Genomic DNA, 21,221 nt, shown 5'->3' on the forward strand with positions numbered 1-21,221 from the left:
TCCATGCATTTTGTAGTTGGATTGGAAAACAGCAATTATTAATTTTAGAAGCAGTGTTTAGAAGTGGCTGTCACTTAAATTTTGTTGAGTAATTTGTATAAACATGTGCTGTCAATATAAATAATTTGCATCAGAGATTTGCTTGGGTTCTTCTGCAGAAACACTCTTCATACTCCAGGAATTGTGAAGATCAAAAAGATTAGCCAAGCAGAAGTTAATCTTCTTTCTTGGATGCAACACATATATACATTCTTCTAATAGCTCACATTTTGAGTAATGCCACTATACCAAAAAGAAAAAAAGAAAAAGAAAAAGAAACAAGAAACAAACAAACAAAAAACCCATAAGAGGTTTACATATATTATTTTACTTCACCAAGACTTAAAGTGTTAAACAATAGCCCAATTGTCACTTCATAGTATATTATACGACAGAGCCAGCTTTCCAACAGAGGTGGGCCTCATATCAGGAACTGAGTTCTCAACCCTTCAGCTCCCAGTGACAACCATTGGGCCATCCCTGCAGAAGACAAAGATGAAAACAGCCTAGCGAGGTACTTGAATCCAGTAGCAAAGAGTTTCAAAGCCTCACAAAGTTAATAATAGAGAGCAGAACACAGTCTACTATCGTCTTCTCAGGCCAACAGGTAAGGAGTAGTAAGGAATTCTGAAAAAGAACAAAGCTTTCATTTGTCTGTGATGCTTTTTTAAAGTGCTTGGAGAAAAGAGGAAAACCACAGATCATGCTCTGAGACAGGCTGCCTTCCAAACATCACAATTAACTTCTGTGGAAAAGCAGAGCCAAGACGGGCGGTGGGGGTTGGGGAGGTTGGTGTTAAAGTCCAGAAAGCCAGTGGCCCGGAGTAGGCTTAAAACTTCTGTGCATCTGGAGATAAAGGAGTCAGAAGGGCCAGGAAAGATGAGAGTTAATGACCCACATGGCAGTGACCCCTGATGCTGGCCCAGGGGCTCTTACCATCAGAAAAGCACAGACACTGAGAATTAAAAATTAGTTACTAACACTGGAAGGCCTTTGAAGGCCAAGACTTGTTCTTGTTTATTTTACTTTGCTATAAATCATTTACTTCATATACTGTAGTTCTTAGGGTAATACACCCTGTATTAATTTGTGACTATTATCGAGTTGAGAGAAAACAGAGTTTTTATACAAAAGAAAAAAAAAATTCCCCAAATTGTTTTCTTTAGATGCATGGCTTGCGGGGGGTGGGGGGGGGCCGCGGGCAGGGAGGGGGGGAAATCAAAGCCAAGATTCATTTTTCAAGCATTGTCTAAACTCCAAAAGTTTTAAAATGATTCCAAACCCCGGTCACATTGGCAAGAGAGTGGTCTCTCCCACTGAAATTCTACTTTTCTTAAGGTCTTTCCCTTTTGACTTTAAAAACACATTTAAGCATTTTGAAACATTGCAGAGGTAAGGAGTTCAGTAGTTTGGTGGAAGAATCACAATAACGTGACCCTCTTCAACATATGTTCATCAGGGACTCTTGTTCTTTTCAATACAAAGGCATTTATTCTACTAACTCATTTTCTGCCCACAATCCTATCTCTTAGTCAGGGTGCTGCATGGAATGGTGAAAAAGCTGTAATGCAACCATTTCTCAGGAAAAAAAAGAGTTTCTTTCTACTGCATTCACCTTTTAAGAGTTATCTGATGGCAATTATCTTTTCCTCCCCCCTCCCCAAAATAAAAAAATAGAAAAAATCTTGCTGGAACTTGCAAAGTTCTAACAGAAATTGGAATGAAGCAGTCAGGCAATGGCAAGTCCAGAAGGGGAAAAAAAACAGCGAGTCCGGACTTTGAAAAGTATTTACATACATTCCAGCACATTCCAAGCACATAAAGAATAAACTGAACAGGGAAAGACATTCCATGCCCCAAATTAAATCTTGGTCAAAGAAACACTTTATGTTACTGCTGCTACATGGAGAGAAACAGAGCAGAAACGGTTGGCCCAGAGGAAGTGTCTGTAGAAGATTCGTGAGGAGGAAGGACAAACATACACCAAGTAGATGCTTCTCATAAGGACATGCTTTGCAATTTGAGCATTTTTGAGCTTGCAATGGAATTTTAAAGCCATCCAGAAACAACAGATGTTTGAACCCAAGTGATCCAACTTCTTGATGCCAAAATTAGGGCTCTGAAGAGCAACTTAGAATTGTAACATATGAAGACCAACGTCAGGCACTCTTCTCCAGGCAACAGTTGAAAGAGATTTATTCTGTGGCTTGCTGACCCTACCCTTTTATCTGTTCCCATTTATATTCTCAGCGATAAAAATTTCTGTCAAGTGGAAATATTAATAACTGAAATGCAAGCCTCTTTTCTAGGTCTGACTTGGATCTCCTCTCTCCTTTGAGCACACTGCCTCTAAATTGAATTATGAAACCAGGAGGAGGACCCTTCTGAACATAACTTAGCCCTCAACTTTCACATATGAAAACCAATAACACATTACAGTTGAACCTACACAGCACACAGAATTATCTAGCTAATGTGGCCCTTGTAAGCAGCCAAATCAGATATTTCGAACAAGCAAACAAGAACCAACCAACATCAATCCCACTGACAATAAATAAGCAAACTGCACTTTACAAGCTACTTTTCTTCCCCCCAGAGTAAATAGGTAACAGATAAGTGCCAAATCCCTCTTTACTTGACTTGAAGGATCTCTCAGGGTTGTTCAATTCCGAAACAAGTTTGTTTCTTCATTAGCCCAAAAGGTGAACTCCCACCACCACCTCTGTCTTGAGGTTAAACAAATGAATGCAACTGAGACATCAAATCACTTTATTCAGCGTTCCAAGGATACTTCTTGTACATCTTGTTTACCAGATAAACTTCCCAGCAAGGCAGCAAGGTTTATTGGTTTCCAGAAGGATGTTAGCATAAAGACGTTTCGTCTCTCAGCCACGTAAATACTGTCCAATGGCGCTGATGAGAAGAAAGTGGCAGTGTGGTCCTGGTTCTCAAAGGGAGCCAGGAACTCCGACTGGAACTGCATTTTAAAAATAGCACAGCAGCAATGATGATGATTTAGGTCCGCAGCACATAAGTGTGGTATGAACAGGAAATGGGAGTGCATCTGCTGAGCCTGATAAGGTTCTCTAATGTAAGACACATGCTCTGTTTCTTAGCTGGAGAGCTAGGCCGCGGCAGAAAGAAGAAAGGCATGTATGTTTTGGTTTCATATATGAACCCAAAGATCAAACTTACCAAACTTGAAAGAGGTTTTTTTTTTCCTTTAATTCCTATTGAATTAGGTGATAAAGTCAAGAAATGTGCAGTGTGAATTCAAATGAGAAAAAAAGGGGCACCTGGGTGGCTCAGTGGGTTAAGCCGCTGCCTTCGGCTCAGGTCATGATCTCAGGGTCCTGGGATCGAGCCCCACATCGGGCTCTCTGCTCAGCAGGGAGCCTGCCTCCTCCTCTCTCTCTGCCTGCCTCTCTGCCTGCTTGTGATCTCTGTCTGTCAAATAAATAAATAAAATCTTTAAAAAAAAATGAGAAAAAAATACACCTTTATTAGAAAAATCAAAATTTGAAGTAACTTCCAGAGGAAAATTAACTAAGTGAGTTGTATTTTCTTAAGGTAGCCTCTGCCAGGCAGAGCCCCTCCTCAGAGAAGTCACGCCTAATCCAGGGGACATTCCTGATAAAAAAATTTCCATGGGCTACAAAAGGTCAAAGTTGAATTCATTAAGCATTGTGTGTCTTAAGATTATTCTACAATATTTATAACTATTCGTATTTCTACTTACAATGAGTAGGAATGTGGCAGAATGCCCTTGAGATTACTTTTATATTCTAGGAAGGAACTGATGTTTTATATGGTTCCAGATTAGTGTTTTAGAGTAAGGATCAGGGGCGCTTGGGTGGCTCAGTGGGTTAAGCCTCTGCCTTTGGCTCAGGTCATGATCTTAGGGTCCTGGGATAGAGCCCCCTCATCCGGCTCTTTGCTCAGCGGGAGCCTGCTTCCCCCTCTCTCTCTGCCTACTTGTGATCTCTCTCTCTCTGTCAAATAAATGAATAAAATCTTTAAAAAAAAAAAAAAGAGTAAGGATCAGATAGGGCCACATGGTTCAGCATTGGATCCTTGACAATACATAAAAATCCAGACAGACTAATCACATCTCCCAGTTTTATAGTCCACATTAGGACAACAAAAAGGAGCTGATATCCATGCCTATCATCAAAATACAAATTGGATTTATTATCCCTGAACATAGTTGATTGTAAGAAAAACTTGTAACATCTGGAAAAGAAATCCAAAGAGCAGTTTGGTTTCTAGGCTCTCTTCCTTTACAAACAGAAAGCAAGGGAGATTTTTCTTGTTATCCAGAATAAGAATAAGTTCTCTCATTCAACAAGTATTTAGTAAGTTAACTCCTATGCATGAGGCATTTTTGTAATTGCCAGCGATACAGCAGTGGGAATGTCAGTCAATAAATACATAAAGAAGAGGACTTCCAGGGTAATTAAGGCTATGAAGGGAATGAAAGGGTGATGTGTAGAAAAAAAACAGAATAGGTGGGAACCACTTTAAATAAGATGGCCAGTGGGGCATCTGGGTGGCTCAGTGGGTTAAAGCGTCTGCCTTCAGCTTGGGTCATGATCCCAAGGTCCTGGGATCGAGCCCCACATCTGACTCTCTGCTCAGCGGGGACCCTACTTTCTCCTCTCTCTCTGCCTGCCTCTCTGCCTACTCTGTGATCTCTGTAAAAAAAAAAAAAAAAAAAAAAAAACTTTTAAAAATAAATAAATAAGATGGTAAGATGGTCAAAGAAGAGTTTGCTTGAGCTGAGACCTGAATAATAAGAAGAAGCTGAATGGATGATATACAGGAGACTGTACTAAGGGTAGAAGTGAAAGCTGGTGCAAAGGTCCTGCAATTGGAACAAACCTGACTTCTTCAAGGAACAGAAAAAAAGCCAATGAGGTCAGAACATGGTGATTGATGGGGAGAGGGGAAGAGATGTCGCTAGTAGGGTAGTGAGGGCTAGATTATGTAGGACTTGTTCTATCTTGGTAAGAGGTTTGTATTTCTTTCAAAGAACAATGAGAAGTCATTGGGGAATTTTATGTGACTTCAGTCTGATTTTTATGTTTTTTTTTAATTATAAAATATTTCAGGCATCCAAGAATGTACAGATAACAACAAAATGAATACCTCTGAGAAATTGTGTTCTTGAAATTCCCATGTTACCCTTCTCTACCTTATTTCCTCTTCTTTAAAGATAACCCCGATTCTGGGGCATGTGGGTGGCTCAGTAAGATAAGCCACTGACTCTTGATTTCGGTGTAGGTCATGATCTCAGGGTTGCAAGATGGGAGCCCTCCACTGGGCTCTGTGCTGGGAGTGGAGATGGCTTGAGATTCTCTCTCTCTCCCTCTCCCTCTGTGCCTCCTCCTTTGCCTCCACCATGTACTAGTGTGCTCTCTCTCTCTCTTTCAAAAAAAAAAAAGAGAGATAACCCCTATTCTGAAATTTATGTTTATAAGTCCCAGTTTTTGTTTTTAACACACACACATATATGTCCATTAATAATCTATGACACTGCCTTATATATTTTTTTGAGATTTAGACATTGCATTTTTTAATACCTTGGTATGAATGGTACCAAACTGTATACATTCTTCTACAATTTGCTCTTTTCCCCCTATAATATTTTTTTGAGATTTTTCCGGGCTGGTATGCAAAGTGCCTCCGCATTAGGGGTGGAGCCTACATTAAAAAAAAGAGAGAGAGGGCGCCGGGGTGGCTCAGTGGGTTAAAGCCTCTGCCTTCACTCAAGTCATGATCTCAGTGTCCTGGGATCGAGCCTCACATCGGGCTCTCTGCTCAGTGGGGAGCCTGCTTCTCCCCTTCTCTCTGCCTGTCTCTCTGTCTACTTGTGGTCTCTCTCTCTCTGTCAAATAAATAAAATCTTAAGAAAAAAAAATGAAAGTATGGGATGCAAAGGAAACACACTATTGAACAACATTCTTACAAGAAGTCAGAAATGAACCTTCCTCAGACAACCCTTGAGATGGTTAGCAGCAGTTTCTTAAGAGTATGTAACTATGTCTAAATAGAAACCAACCTGCTGACCACCACTGCATTTGAGAACAGGAATGAATGTATGCATAGATCTAACATGGAAGTGCATCCCTGAGATACTGAGCTGAAATTATCTCTACCTTATGAAATTATTATACAGAAATCTATAGCTTTCCTAAATGAAAAAAATGCTTAGGAAATACAATGAAAGCAAAGAATCTACTTCTAATAAGCAATAAAATGGAAAAAATTCTCTATCCTCAGTCATAATAAATGCTATTAAAACTTTTAAATCCTGCTGGTACCAATTTTCTTCAATCAGATGGGTAAAAAAATCCAAAAGTTTCAGAACACATTATGTTGGCAAAGCTGTCTGGTACTCTCATATATACAGTATAAACTGACAAAGCCCTTGGGAAGGCAATTTGCCAGTAGTGTCAAAATTATAAATACATTCACTCTTCAACCTGCCAAGGTCACTTCTAGGAATATTCTAGCCATGGAAGTGGCTGATATGCACTCTCACTCATTGTGGCATTGTTTGCAGTGGCCAGCGTTTGAAGGTGGGGGGAAGGAATCAAGCATTCATCAAAAGACTTTTTTGTACAGAATGTATTTGTACAAAACTAAGTCATATAAATCTCAATTGAAAGACATTTTGTAAAATACCTAACCAGTGCTCCTCAAAACTATCAAGGTCAACAATGCCAAGGAAAGTCTAAGAAACTGTCATAGCCTAAAGGAGCCTCAGGAGACATGATGACTAAATGTAATATGATCTCCTGACACAGAAACAGTAAAACTAAAGAAATCCGAACAAAGTGTAGACTTTAGTTAATAATGTATCAGTATTGGTTCAATAACGCTAACAAATATACGAAGCTAAAGTACAATGTTAATAACAGACGGGCATTTGGGAATTCTTTGCACCATCTTCACAATTTTTAAAAAATATGTAATACTGTTGCTAAGAAATGGAAGTCATTGATAAAAATAAACTATAGGAGAGCCATACAATGTTGGGCTTTCTATACAACATTCAAGAAAGAATAAAGAAGCTCTGTTTGAAACAGATAATGAAAGATCTCTAAAGTTGTTAAGTGAAAAAAAGAGTTGTATAAGAACTTGTATTTGTCTAGAGAAACCCTACATGCACATACAAGGACCTAATAACAGTGATCATCTGCTGGGGATAGAATAGAAAAAAAAGAGTGGATGGAGAATAAGGCAGAAAGGAAAAATACAGACACACACACACACACACACGCACGCGCGCACACACATTAATGATGAGAATTGAAATACCCTCTTTAACTAATTTTGTCACCTGCTGCATATAGGACATTCTGTGAATAAACAATGAGATGGATTCCCAAGTAAACTATGATGATTGTTGAGAAGCCATCTCCCCTCCCAAATGATGGATCTTTCTAAACCCGGCATTTCTATGGATTCATTAAAAAAAAAAAAAAAAAAAAACTTACAAAATGAAAACCCAGCTGATTTGAGTCTGCCAAACTTCTATGAGCCAAAACTCCTGAATGGCTTTGCCTCAAAGATCATGCTACTCTTCTGTAGATCCTCTGTTTCTTTTTCTGTAAAGTGAGAGTAAATTTAAGCCAAAGTTTCTGTTTTGAAAAACTTGAGTGATTGATTGAAAGAGAGACAATTTATGGATAAGAAAAAAAAAAGAAAAGGTGAGTGCAGAATGGCAGAGCCATAAAGAAACTACTTGAAGTGAAAAACAGCTATGAAAGTTTGTTATTTTCTTTTTTTTTTTAAAGATTTTATTTATTTATTTGACAGAGAGAGATCACAGTAGACAGAGAGGCAGGCAGAGAGAGAGAGGGAAGCAGGCTCCCTGCTGAGCAGAGAGCCCTACGCGGGACCCGATCCCAGGACCCTGAGATCATGACCCGAGCCGAAGGCAGCAGCCTAACCCACTGAGCCACCCAGGCGCCCAGAGATTAACAAAGGAAAGTTCTCTGCTGAATATCCCAACAACAGAGATACAAGAGACAGAATAATTTGAAATTAGAACTTATGCATTTAAAAACCGTGATCTGAAGAGTAAGATTCCTTTTGCATTTATTTCAAAGAGCTGTTCGAAACCCAATGTAAAACCATTTAATTATATACGGTTCACAATGATATTATCTGTAAATCAGGTCTGCCTCCTAACATATGAGGGAGTCCAGGGCAAAAGTACACATTAAAGTGAACATGTATATAAATATTTTAAAGTTATAAATCAAGCTACCAGATTGTTAAATAAATATTTAAATCCTCCTACCTTGGCATCTTTGTAACAACCTAAATGATTAGGTCTGAATTTAGATTTCTCAGACTGATGTTCAGAGTTCCATGCCAGAAAATAGCAGGAAGGAAGAGGAGAGCTAGTTTGTAGTCCCAACCCATGGCCTACCCAGCCTTGTGAGGATAGAGGTCAGGAAGAAGCCACAAATATTCTTTGGACCATGTGAGCTTGGAATTCCTCTGTCCAGGCTACCCCAAATATGGTCTGGTAGAGGACATACAGGCTCAAGTAGGCATGTCCCTTGGCAACACAGACCCCTCAATTCATGGGGAGGGGCATGGCCAAAGGAAAACAAAAATCAAAAATAGGGCCCACAAAAGTTTTGGGTCCAGAGTATGGGACTTTTTGCTTCCTGGTCTAAGAGTGAAACTGTTTCAGATATTTCTTAGTGATTAATCAACAGATGAGAGAAGAAAGAGCAAAGCTTTCAGTCTTCTGGGTCCTTCAAAATATCACCTTGAAATGGAGATTTTTTTTGTTATGATGATATTGACCAATAGAGAAAAATCAAAAGATGTAATCATTTGGCTCTGGGCATTGTACAACACTGGGATTTTCTGAAATTCAAGTTCATTTATAAAATGAAGAGGAGGGCCCCTGGGTGGCTCAGTGGCTTAAAGCTTTTGCCTTCAGCTCAGATCATGATCCCAGGGTTCTGGGATGAAGCCCTGCATCAGGCTCTCTGCTTAGCGGGAAGCCTGCTTCCTCCTTTCTCTCTCTGCCTGCCTCTTTGCCTACTTGTGATCTCTGTCTGTCAAATAAATAAATAAAGTTTTTAAAAAATAAAATAAAATGAAGTGGAGTGATTGATTTGTATGACTTAGTACAGTTTTTACATAGTAAGTGATTCAAAAGACTACCTCTAGAGAGGATGAATGGGGGATAGGGAGAATGGAGTAGACTTTTACTCTTCAATTGATACCACTCTTAACTGTTAGGTTTTTAATTTTTATCATGTAGATATATTGCATTTACATTTAAACAACAACAAAGAAATGATGATTTTCTAATGGTCTCTTAAGCAAATATAGAAGTTTGAATGTTGAATTTACTAATCAGGCCTAAGTCTTTTGGTCCCCAGATGAAGCATTGCCAACACAACATATTAGGTAATGTGATAAATACAGAAACTCTATTTTTTCTTAATGGCAACATTCACATTTGAAGCAAGCTGTCAGTAGCAAACAGCTTCGCTTGAGTTGCCTGGTTTAGCAGATGTCTTTGTTAGGAATGTGACAATTATCACCATTATTTATTTCACTGAATATCAAGTGGTACAGAGGGAAGCCAAGTCCTCATCAATAGTGCACGTGGTTAATTACATCATGCTATCTCCTCACATGCCTTTTTCTTGGCTGCTTGTTTTTGAAATTATCCTAAAAACACATCTCTGACTGACTTAAAACTGAATGCAGTTCAAAATTAATATCAGCTGTCAACACAAAACAGTGGACTACGTGGGATAAAGGAAATTTTCTTTTCTAGTTATTTTATTTGTTGTGTAATAGTATTAGGTAACATTTACCAAGTGCTTACTCTGTCCCAGAAAAAGAGTAAGCACTTCCCATATATTTTCTTCTTTTAACTACAATCAGAAACTCCCCTGATATTTGTTTATATTCTTTCTTCTGCACTGTGCCTTCCTATAACGTGTTATTATTTGTTGTATTAGTCAGTGACTTGCTTTTGTATGATGAATATTATGAATTTTTTGTCCATTGAATAATTCCAAATATAGAAGTTCTATATAAATGGAAAAAATTATAACACAGACCAAGTCATTGAGGAAAACAAAATTGAAATCTTGCTTTCCCAAATAAGCTGAATTTTATTCTCAATTCTACAGATTAAATCAAGGCAACTCTAGCTATAGAATTCAACAATTCAATAAATGAGAAATCACCTACTGTAGGAGTGCTCCTCTGTTGTTGGGCTGGATAAAAAATGAATTAGACTGTCTCCTCTAAGTGTATGTTCTAATGGAGAGGAGCAAAAAACAGTTGGATGTCAAGAAAAATCATGGAAAATTCTGCGTTATGCATATCAACCAGGTATTTAGGTAATGTGGGGAGGCTCTTGTTCTGACTTTGGTGGTGGGGAGATAGCATTTTGGAGAATGATTTGAAGCGTGCTTTAAAGAATAGGTAACTTATAAGAGCTGATCTAGAAGGAAGGGCATACATAGTTTAAAAAAAAGCAACTGAGCACAGGAGGACTTGTCATAGACCAGGCTGCAAAAGTTGAGTGGAAGATAGGTCTAGAATAATGGATTTGGAACAAATCATGGAGGGCTTTGACTACAGAAAGCAGTGTTAGGAAAGGAGTCTTTGAGCTCAAAGGGACATGCCCAAATTGAAACCTTTGGAAGATGACTCTAGCAGTGTCCAAAAAAAACCCAGCATTAAAGATATTGGTGAGAAAAGACCATTAAATGGCCAAAGAATGGGAGTCTTTCAAAGGGCAAAAGCTTTAAGACATGAACAAATTTATGACCCAGCAATAGCACTACTGGGTATTTACCATAAAGATACAGACGTAGTGATCCGAAGGGGCACGTGCACACGAATGTTTATAGCAGCAATGTCCACAATAGCCAAACTATGGAAAGAACCTAGATGTCCATCAGCAGATGAATGGATAAAGAAGATGTGGTATATACACACAATGGAATACTATGCAGCCATCCAAATAAATGAAATCTTGCCATTTGCGACAATGTGGATGGAACTAGAGCATATCATGCTTAGCGAAATAAGTCAAGCGGAGAAAGACAACTGTCATATGATCTCCCTGATATGAGGAAGTGGTGATGCAACATGGGGGCTTATGGGGGGAGGAGAAGAATAAATGAAACAAGATGGGATTGGGAGGGAGACAAACCATAAGTGACTCTTAATCTCACAAAACAAACTGAGGGTTGCTGGGGGGAGAGGGGTTGGGAGAAGGAGGGTGGGATTATGGACATTGGAGGGTATGTGCTTTGGTGAGTGCTGTGAAGTGTGTAAACCTGGCGATTCACAGACCTGTACCCCTGGGGATAAAAATATATTATATGTTTATAAAAAAATAAAAAAGAAAAAAAAAGAAATAAAGCAAAAAAAAAAAAAGACATGAACAAATTTGATTTACTATTTTTCCACTAAATAGAAGGAAACCAAACTGAAAGCAGGGAGACCATTTAGGAAAACATGCAGTGATCCAAGCAAGAGTTAATGAGTTCTGAAGAAGGATAGTGAACAGAAGATTGATTTGAAAGAAAATGACGGAAGGAGACCATTGAATTGATGAGCCAAGAACAAAGACATAGGAGTGAAAAGCAATGAGTTTAATTTAGAACAGAGTTTAAGGTGTGGGATATTCAGTTTATAGGGAGGGATAGGGTCTGATTAGGGGAAGACAATGAGGGTAAAAGTGCAGGGCCGGGAGTCCTTCTCCTAACAGGGAGACTAGATAGACATAGCTGTAAGATAGGAAGAGATTACCAAGGGGCAGTCAAGAGTTAAAACAGAGGGCTGGAGACTGAATCTTCAGAAAGCTTATATTTAAAGTGTTTATTTCAAGAGAAAGGGGAAGGGGTAAAAAATCCTGGAAGGAAACCAAGCAGAAGCAGTCCAGGATGGAGGAAAGCCAGAATAATGTCCCATGGGCTCTGGTGGAAATGAAAGTTCTAGTAAGGAAAGGGTAGTAATATCAAATTCTGCTGAAAACTGTTTGAGCAGAAGGTCTATAAAGAGGTTTCGGCTTTAGGATTTTGCAGAGGCTGATGGTGCTGAGGCTTAAGAAGGAGAGGAAACTAAAGTGGATGTAGTCTATGGATGAAAAAGCAGGAGAGTGACAGAAATACCATAAACGGAAATTAGAAAATTATAATCAAGGGGGAGCAGTAGGCCAGGAGAAAAAAGGTGTGCTACCTATCAAGGGGGTTAAGGGGTGAGAGGAGCAGGGAGGGAGTCCCGGAAAATGGAAGAGGAATAGAGGAAAAGGGTAAAGTCAAGAAGGACACGAGAGAGGGAGGAAAGAAAAGGACAGATGGAAATACCGGCTTTAGGAGGAAATCAGGAAAACTCTTCAGAGACTGGAGAGAAGATAAAGGGAATGGATAATCATTTGGACAGAATGGAATTTATATAGGATTCACAGAAGATGACTTCCAGCTTCTCAGAAGCAGGTAGCAAAAGAGGGCAGAGGTAGGTATAGAAACCCAATAGGAGTGCAGAAGTCTGGAATTCATGTGAGGTGAATTAATGAGAGGTGAGAAAAAGAATCTCTAGTGTTGTTGAATTTTCCAGTTGGAAGGAATACAGTTTAGGGCATCTGGTCAATCGGGTCATAATCCTTTCTTCAAAAATGCTTTCTACAGCCGGTGAATGCAGACTTGCTTGGTGGTGGCACATTGGGAGACATCGAATACAAGAACCATAGCAAACGGGGCTCACTGGGCCTTTGTACCCCAGATGGGGACACAGCCACAATTTTCTAAAGTTCTAAAAATAAATAAGTTGTTTGTTTTTTTTTTTTTTTAGAGACAAGTACAGTGACTCTATTATATACACTCACCAGGAGGTTGTGCAGTGTTTGCGATGTTGTAATCCTCTATCTCAAAGAGGAATTGTTAGCCAGATGTTGAAAAATATATGTAAATGGGCTTCGGGAGTACATGCTATCTCTACATCTTCCCAAAGAATGTTGACCTAATCCTAAAGCATTTATTTACTTCTTTTCAAACAGTCTTTAAAGTAAATCCGGAAGCATTGTGTTATATCACATAGGTTAGTCCAATATAGACCAAATGTTCATCGTTGCTGAAGCTGTGTGACAGAAATGAGAATTTATTATACACACCTCTCTACTTGGTATATGTTTGAAATTTTTCATAATTAAAAAGTTAAAGGAAAACAAGAAAAAAGGGGAAGGGAATTGTCTTTAGTGTGTATTTATAGCTGAGAGTAACGAGATGCCTTTCTTGCTTTTCTCCTTCTAGCTAACACACACTTTAACCTTTGAGTAGTGGCTTACCCTAATTTCTTTTTCTCCAGAACAAATTGTAATGGCCTGGCACTGAGATTTGGATGATACACCATCATTATTATTTCACATAGTCCTTTATATTTCATAAACTCTTCCATGTGCTGTCATTTCATTTACTTCCATGGGATTTCTGTACTCCCAGATATTCTCCCCAATAGCTGCCCTCCCAAAATCCATCCCAGAAGAAAACAAGCTTTAATCACCAGGAGCCAATCTTTATTGAACAACTACCATGTGCCACTACTTTCAAGTTATTTTAAAACTCTATAGCTAAATATCTTTGTAAGGAGAAAAGTGAACACTCAACAGGAAGCCTTCGTTTACTCGATAAACATTTATTAAGCACCCACTGTCTGCGGAGTCGAGGCCAGGGTCTCGGGAACACAGCATCCTGTAAACTTCTGCACGCAAGCAAGACAGCTGAAGACCTGTGACGTGGCCCTTGCAGTGAGGGGTGGGGAGCTTTTTAAAAATGCAGAGCCCCAGGCTCTGCATACAAAGGAGGTCTCAGGAAGGATTAAGAAGCACTGGTCTACATCACCAGGCCTCAGGGGCACCAGAGCAGACTCTAGTCTGACTAGACTTTGTGTGCCCAAGGTCAGATGACCAGCAAATGGCTGAGTTGTATTTGAACCTTACTCTATTCTGACTGAAAGCCTATACTCTCTCTGTCCCTCCATGGCACTTACAGGAATGAGGCAAAGGTTTGTCAGGCTCCCTGAGGGTGATAGCTCAGAAGACCACGTGTGTAGAAGAGGCTCTGCTCACAGAAGGCATCAGGCAGCTATCGTTATGCTCCACTCACTAGTGGGTAGAATAAACTTCCTGTGACTCCTGCCTGACAGGGTTCTGGTTAGTCCCCACATTATGTCTCAGGCAACAAAGGGAAATTGGCAAGTTTATCTTTGTGCCCCCAGCCTCCCCAATTTTACCTGTTTCTCGCCCAGTCCCTGAGGAGGGGCCTATTGCCCTCACGCTCTTCACCTTCATGCACACCAAGTGATACATGTCTGATGAATGAAAGCGTGGTGCTTTGGGGGCCCTCTGCTTTTAAACAAAGAGGAGGAGTTTAGAGGAATGAAGGTAGTATCAGAGGCAGGAGCTAGGAAGGATTTGGAAAATATGCTGAATTCTCCTTCATCACACTTTTAGTTAGATAGGCTGTAAGTAGCACATTCAAATAGATCCCATTGCTATCTGAAGAGAAGTAATAGGAATTCCAGGAGATGAGGTCATCAAGAGCCCCGCTGCTTCAGAGAGTCTCCTGAAGTACTTTCCACACTACTGTACTAGCCTATCTGTACAAAGTCCTCCTTTTCACAGGGAACAATACGTATGTGTGTGCTTTTTCCAGAGATGGTAACCAATGGGCAGAATCCATCAGAGTCTCTCTCTTTTGGTAAGTGAAGTTATAGACCTAGACAATGCTCTATTAGCATTCTAAACACCAGTACTGCCCTAACCTGCAGTAAACAAAAGAAACAAGAGACTCTCTCCTGGTCCACCCCCCCCCCCCGCCCCACCCCGACCACATCGCCTGATCATCATACAACAAGGACACCAAGCATGGAATTTTCTTCTACTTATCAAAATCACTTGTAAGTTCAAAATTGTTCTGGCAAATACTTGAGATTAGTGGTGATGAAATATGGATAGATAGGTAGATAGATAGATAGATATTGATTTAGCTTAGATTTAGAGGTAGAATTTATTTGCTAAGAGAATACAGTGATGACCTGTAAATGTGACTCTAAGATTACATCAAGCCGGATTGTAATTTTCTGTATCCTGTGTACACAACTGAAGAAAGTCATTTTACAAGGCAGCATGATAAAGTAGACCAAAGACCTGGCTTTTTATCAGCTGTGTAGCTTTTCAAATTACTTGACATCCTCGAGTCTTGTTTTCTTCACTGATAAGATCAAAATTGTAAAACTTGCCTTGAAAAGTTTTTGTGAGGATTAGATGTAATATATACAAAGAGCCCAACAATGCCTGGGACATAGAGGCTCAGAAATAGTTGTTGAACACATAATTAATAGATGCTCGATAAAAATAGGTAGTTTTTATTATTTATTACAATGTTCATCATACTTTATAGGCTTTTAATCTGTCTAGCCCATGTTCCTCAGGGATGATGAAAAAATTAATGGTTTCATTTTTAATTACAAGAGTAACCACATCAGTTGCAAAAATTGAAATCATATAAGAGTATAAATAAAAAGTGAAAGGCCCTACTCCAGAGCCCATACCTTAGAGGTAACCGCTGTTAATAGTTCAAGAGATATCCTTTCAGACCTTTTTCTAGGCCTGTGTAAATACATGATATAATTTCTAAACATGAGTTTGCACTATACACAGTGTTCTGCTACTTGAGTTTTTTGACGTAACATCTTGGACATCTTGCCAGACCTAGTATACTATTTGCATAGTCAGACTTTAATTTATGATACAAATATCCCTTTAATGGAAAATCAGGTTATCTTTACTATTTTTTGTGGTTTCAGCTGTTTTGCAATGAACATCCTTATGTAAATACCCTCTTGGTGTATATCCTAGTTAATTTTCTAGGATAAACTTTTTGAGGAATGGCCACATTAAAGGGTACAGATATTAACTAGACTCCGCCATGTTGCAGGGAGAGTGTTATGGGCTGAATTGTGTCCCCACAAAATTCCTATGTTGAATCCCTAACCCCTAGTGCCTCAACATGTGACGGTATTTGGAGATAGGCCATTAAAAGGGGGTACTAAATTTTATAAAGCCAGTAGGGTGGGCCCCTGTCCAATCTGATTATTCTTCTTGTAAGAAGAGGGAGTTTGGACATGCAAAAAGACACCAGGAATGGGCAGGCACAGAGGAAAGACCATGTGAAGACAGAGAGAGAAGGCAGTCACCTGCAAGCCAAGAAGGGAGATCTCAGGGGAACCCAAACCTGTGGACCTCCGGATCTTGGACTTCCAGCCAGAGAACTGAGAGAAAATTAATTTCTATTGTTTAAGCTACCCATGCTGCGGTCTTTTGTTACGGCAGCCCCAGCAAACTAATACTGCAGGGTTATTCTCCAAACGTCGCTGGCCCTTCTACCTTGAGCTGAAGTCCAGGTGGTGTGAACAAGCTGTTCCAGCCACTGCTCCCTACTTTCTTGATCCCATACTCTTGCTGTCTCTTCCTTCCTTGTCTTTACCTTCCTTGCACATTACAATTTAGTTAATAAGGGGGCTCTTAATATGAACGTTGGGGAATTTCAAGGATTTTTGGATGTTTGTGAATAATTTGGTTTTTGATGTGCCTCATTCTGGCATGGCATGAAGATAACGGGAAAGTATTGATTGAGATATTTTCCTGAATTATCCTCTATTTTTACTATATGAACTAGGAAACATTGAGAAGAAAAATTTTCCCATACCATTTCTCTCACATTTCTTCCTCTGACTGATGAGAGTAAACAGCTCACCCTTTGTAGATTACTTCCACTTCATTAGTCAGATCTTTAGATTAAGATAATGAATTCACCCTGCATCAGTTTAGTGGTCAAGATTGCACTCTTTGAAACATATTCCCTCTCCCTGACCAACTGTCCTCCTTCGACCTTCATTATATCTGGAGTGTGTGCTTCTGCAAGGAGGAGGCAGGAAGGCAGCTTGAAGTTACTGGAAGATCTACATTCTGTTCCACGACCATCCCCAGTAACTGCCACATACTTGACATTCCTTTGATTTCCTGAAGAAGAATGACTCACCCAGAATCACATAGACACAACAGATGGAATAATTGGTCTCAGGGTCTCCTAATACTTCTTTCTTCTGTCGGCAATTCTCTTTACTTGTAATGTGAATGGTGGTCTTCCTGGAGACTGCTGCATGTTGGTGACAATGGGAAAGGAAGAGGGAGAGGATCTGCCCGTGACTGAAAAAGAGGGCTTTCTTTTGTGAACTCTTCCTTCCCTGGTTTCTTTTCAATGTTCACGTTTGTTGCCTAAGCATCATAGGTCTGAGAAGTTTGTGCTTACATTTGCCTAACAGTTTAATATATCTTAGGAAGCTATGAGTCAGGCCTGTCTCTTTTCTAGTATTGATTGAGAGGGAAAGAGAAGGGCAGGAAGGAGCTGGGCTGGGAGAAATAAAGGTGGTCCTGCCCTTTTTGCCCAGTCTTGTCAATGGCCGTGGCAACTGTGCCTCTCATTGCACTGGCAAGGAAGTGCCTCCAAAACCCCCAAATAAACCAACACAACATGGTGACACTAAAAACAAAATACGCACGCAAAAAAACAAAATCAAGAGAACAAACATAGAAATCTCTGCCATTTGAAATCTGGAAGGAAATTGTGTAAAAAAGGGCCCCCCCCCCCACCGATGTGTATATGTGCAATGGAAGTTGGGAATGAATTAAGGAGCAAATATAATTTTTTTAAAAAGATTTTATTTATTTATTTGACAGACAGAGATCACAATTAAGCAGAGAGGCAGGCAGAGAGAGGGAGGAAAGGAAGCAGGCTCTTCGCTCAGCAGAGTGCACAATGCGGGGCTTGATCCCAGAACACTGGGATCATGACCTGAGCCGAAGGCAGAGGCTTTAACCCATTGAGCCACCCAGGCGCCCCTAAGGAGCAAATATAAAGATAATATAATAATCGCTTCCTAATTGCAACAATCAAGTTCCATTTTATTTTTGCCCCCCCTTTTTTGATGCTGTTTTTTCTATTCTATACAGTTTCCTAAGCCACATATGTTCCCTAAAAGTATGTGCTATTATTTCCAAAGCTATTTGGGTGCCTACTATAGGCAAGGTACTATGTTAGGTTTGCACAAGATAAAAAGATGGCTAAGATTTAGTCTATGCTCAGGTTCTGCAATTGCATAGTAAAAGTAATTCATAATCATGTTTTCTTACATATTTGCAAAAACAGCTAACTTTTACAAGAGAAACCATTTTAATTGTCTTGTACTCATCAATAGCATTTAAATGTCATTGACATTTAGCTCAAACCAAAAACATAATTTGAAATACTAAGCAATAAAATGAACACTTATATCACAAACAAGGATTTCAGAAGAGTTGGCTTACTAATGTGTTATAAATTGTAAAAGGGAAAGAGAGTTACACCCATGCCATATGGGAACTATGGAGCTATAAAGTAATTTATCATCTGTAATACATCTGTTTCATTTAATTCAAATTCTAACATTTATAATTCCAATGGTCTTTTACATGACATGAAAAAAATAATACTTGAACAAGTTCTTGAATTTGGTAGGTAACTGTTTAAAATTGCAATGTCTCTTCCAACCCCTAAGATAGTATATTCTATTAGGATACAAATGTAGTCTTTAGAATAGAACTCCTGAGGGAAATATGGGAAATATCTATAGTTCAACACTAGTTAATGCTGTATTACTCTCATTTTGAATGCGAAAGATGGCCATTATTTTGGTTTCATAAAATATGTTTGTTTATAGTAGTTGACTGGCAAAATGTTATCATTTGCTGCCAAATTTCTGGAAGCAAATCATGGAAAAAAGAGTATTACCTAAAAACCATAAATCAGCTCAATCATGAATCCTTCTGTGAAATGGATCAAATCATGGGCAACAATCACAAACAGATGCAATTTTTTTTATCAGATGCTTAAGTATATCCTTAAAATAGGATCCAAACAATGTCAAATGATTGGAGGTATAATGTAGGAAGAGTCTAAGTTGTTGAGAGTCACACAAAGGAAGGAAGTAATGACATACTATTTTAACTATTGCTAAGCATTTTGTCCTCCGCCCGTCAGTCTCCATGGTAATCCAGTGCAATTGCTCCACATAAAGTAAGCACATTAGTCTGGCACAGGCATTTGCTTCCTCTCTGAATTTCCTGTTTTCCTAGATATGAGGTCTCTGAGGTGTGCCTTCAGGAAATAGTAACTCACTCAGCAGTCTGCTAGAAGAGTGATTTGGAGAGGGCAGGTTCCTATGGCTTGCTAAAACCATAGCTTTGTTCCAACCTACCATGTTCCATCTACATAAACTTAAGTTCAACTCAATTCACTTTCACTAACCTATTATACAGCAGGAGGCATTCAATCATTGCCAAAGTCAGCATATTAAGTCTAGTTGTTGAAGGCAGCTGGTTTCTCATAGAACCATGTTTCCCTACTTCCTGTATCAGTCAGGTTATGATTCAGTGGTAGGAAATGCCAAAGGGAGCTGGCAACAATGGCCCTTTCCACTTACAATAGATTTTCTTTTATGCAGTTGGGATTTTTTCCCAATGGTGTGCTCAATGGTATTTGTACTGCATAATCAGATCGGATGGCTCTACAAGTAGCTGATTGGCAAGAAAACCTCCAGGTAAATGGTTTCCTCTAATCCCGCAGACCCAGAGGCAACTGTGCTGCCAGTCTGTTACTAGGGATTTCCCCAGAGGGAAGTGGGGCTCTCATCTGCATTGGAATGAATCTTCCAGGAGGGCCCTGGAATTTGAAAATTCCTTGAGCCTCCACTGATAAGTTGAGATAAATTAGGCCTCCCGGGGCAGTCTGGATTCAGACATCTTATTTCTGTGCTTTCTCCTCCACTCCCTTCTTGGCTGGTGGGAAAAAGAAAAACTCCTCCTACTAAGGTAAAGAATTTAAGAATGGGAGCTATTTTGCTGCTTGTTTAAGTCTCTGGTCTTCAAGTTGCATGGTTCTTTCATTTTATCTTCTTTTGTTTTGTTATTACTACTGTGTCTTTTGGCTTCTCTTCCTCTGTGGCGTGAAGTTTGCTCTTCACAAAGGAAGAGGAAGTATGAGGTTTGATGTTTTCTAATTTTTGTTATCAGGTGTTTAACTTTGTAAGTGTCATTTGACTTCCTGTACAATATGGATTCTTAAGTCTACAAGAGGGCTTGTCAATATCTCTTCCCTTTCATTTGCAGAATATTAACACTGTCGATTATTTTAGTTAGATTGGTCTCAGAAATTTTCTCTAATATCTACGCTATTTGATCAAGCATTTAACACTAGAATACATTGGGATCTTAGTTTTCAAATATTTAAAAGTTAAGCACAATATTTTAAGCCATACTTATCTTGATTCCCTGTGTTTTTATTTCATGATGCTTAAATGAGGTTTTGTGCATGGCAGAATATTTCTCTTGACGAATGTCTTGAATTATGAGGCTTTATGTTCTAAGTTTATTTAAACAAAATATATTCTCATAATCATTCATACAAAACTGGTTTCGACTGTTGTGAACAAGTTATATGTTTTTAATTTTCACAAGAAATGAAGTTTTAGTTAGCCAAGGCTCTTTGGTTTCTAAATCACTTCTCAATCCTCTTCTATTGGACTTCAAGAGAGGAATAAAAACTCTCAAGGGGTTTTAGATATTTGGACATTACTGTTAATAGGGAATGTTGCGACCACTTCACAAAATACGCAACTGAAATCTCAAACTCCATCTCTACCACCTAAACTGACATGTTTGCTAAGTTTTGGCAATAATGAAAAGTGCTATCTCATTTTTACTGTCATGTTCCGAGTTGGGCCTCAAGAAAAACCTTTATATAGAGACCTAATACCCTTGACTTCTTCTTCTTGCATTAAAGGTAGAAGTACCTGAAAATTCTAAGAAAATGTCTAACCTTTTCACCAGACCAAATGTCTAGCAAATGAGGATAGGATTCAGGACAACAGAGGAACAAATCTCCTCACCAGAGTTTTTGTGTTTTGGAAAAGCACGAGCCTTTGAATCATGTCTCAGTGTCTTAAAAATTCTTTCTGTTTTTTTAAAAAATTATTTATTTGAGAGAATGAGAGAGAGAGAGAGAGAGAGTGTGTGTGTGTGT

General features: G+C 39.1%; 1 long non-coding RNA gene across 1 annotated transcript; it reads right to left on the reverse strand.

Moving 5' to 3' along the window:
- Positions 1 to 2,359: 2,359 nt before the first annotated feature.
- LOC122904088 lies at positions 2,360 to 18,480 on the reverse strand. Its single transcript, XR_006384150.1, has 3 exons — positions 18,470 to 18,480; positions 7,385 to 7,387; positions 2,360 to 2,445 (listed from the first exon to the last, which is right to left on the reverse strand). It is a non-coding gene; the product is annotated as an uncharacterized LOC122904088 (long non-coding RNA).
- Between the last annotated feature and the right edge of the window lie 2,741 nt (positions 18,481 to 21,221).

The sequence above is a fragment of the Neovison vison genome, chromosome 4, assembly GCF_020171115.1.
Source record: "Neovison vison isolate M4711 chromosome 4, ASM_NN_V1, whole genome shotgun sequence".
NCBI lineage: Eukaryota > Metazoa > Chordata > Mammalia > Carnivora > Mustelidae > Neogale > Neogale vison.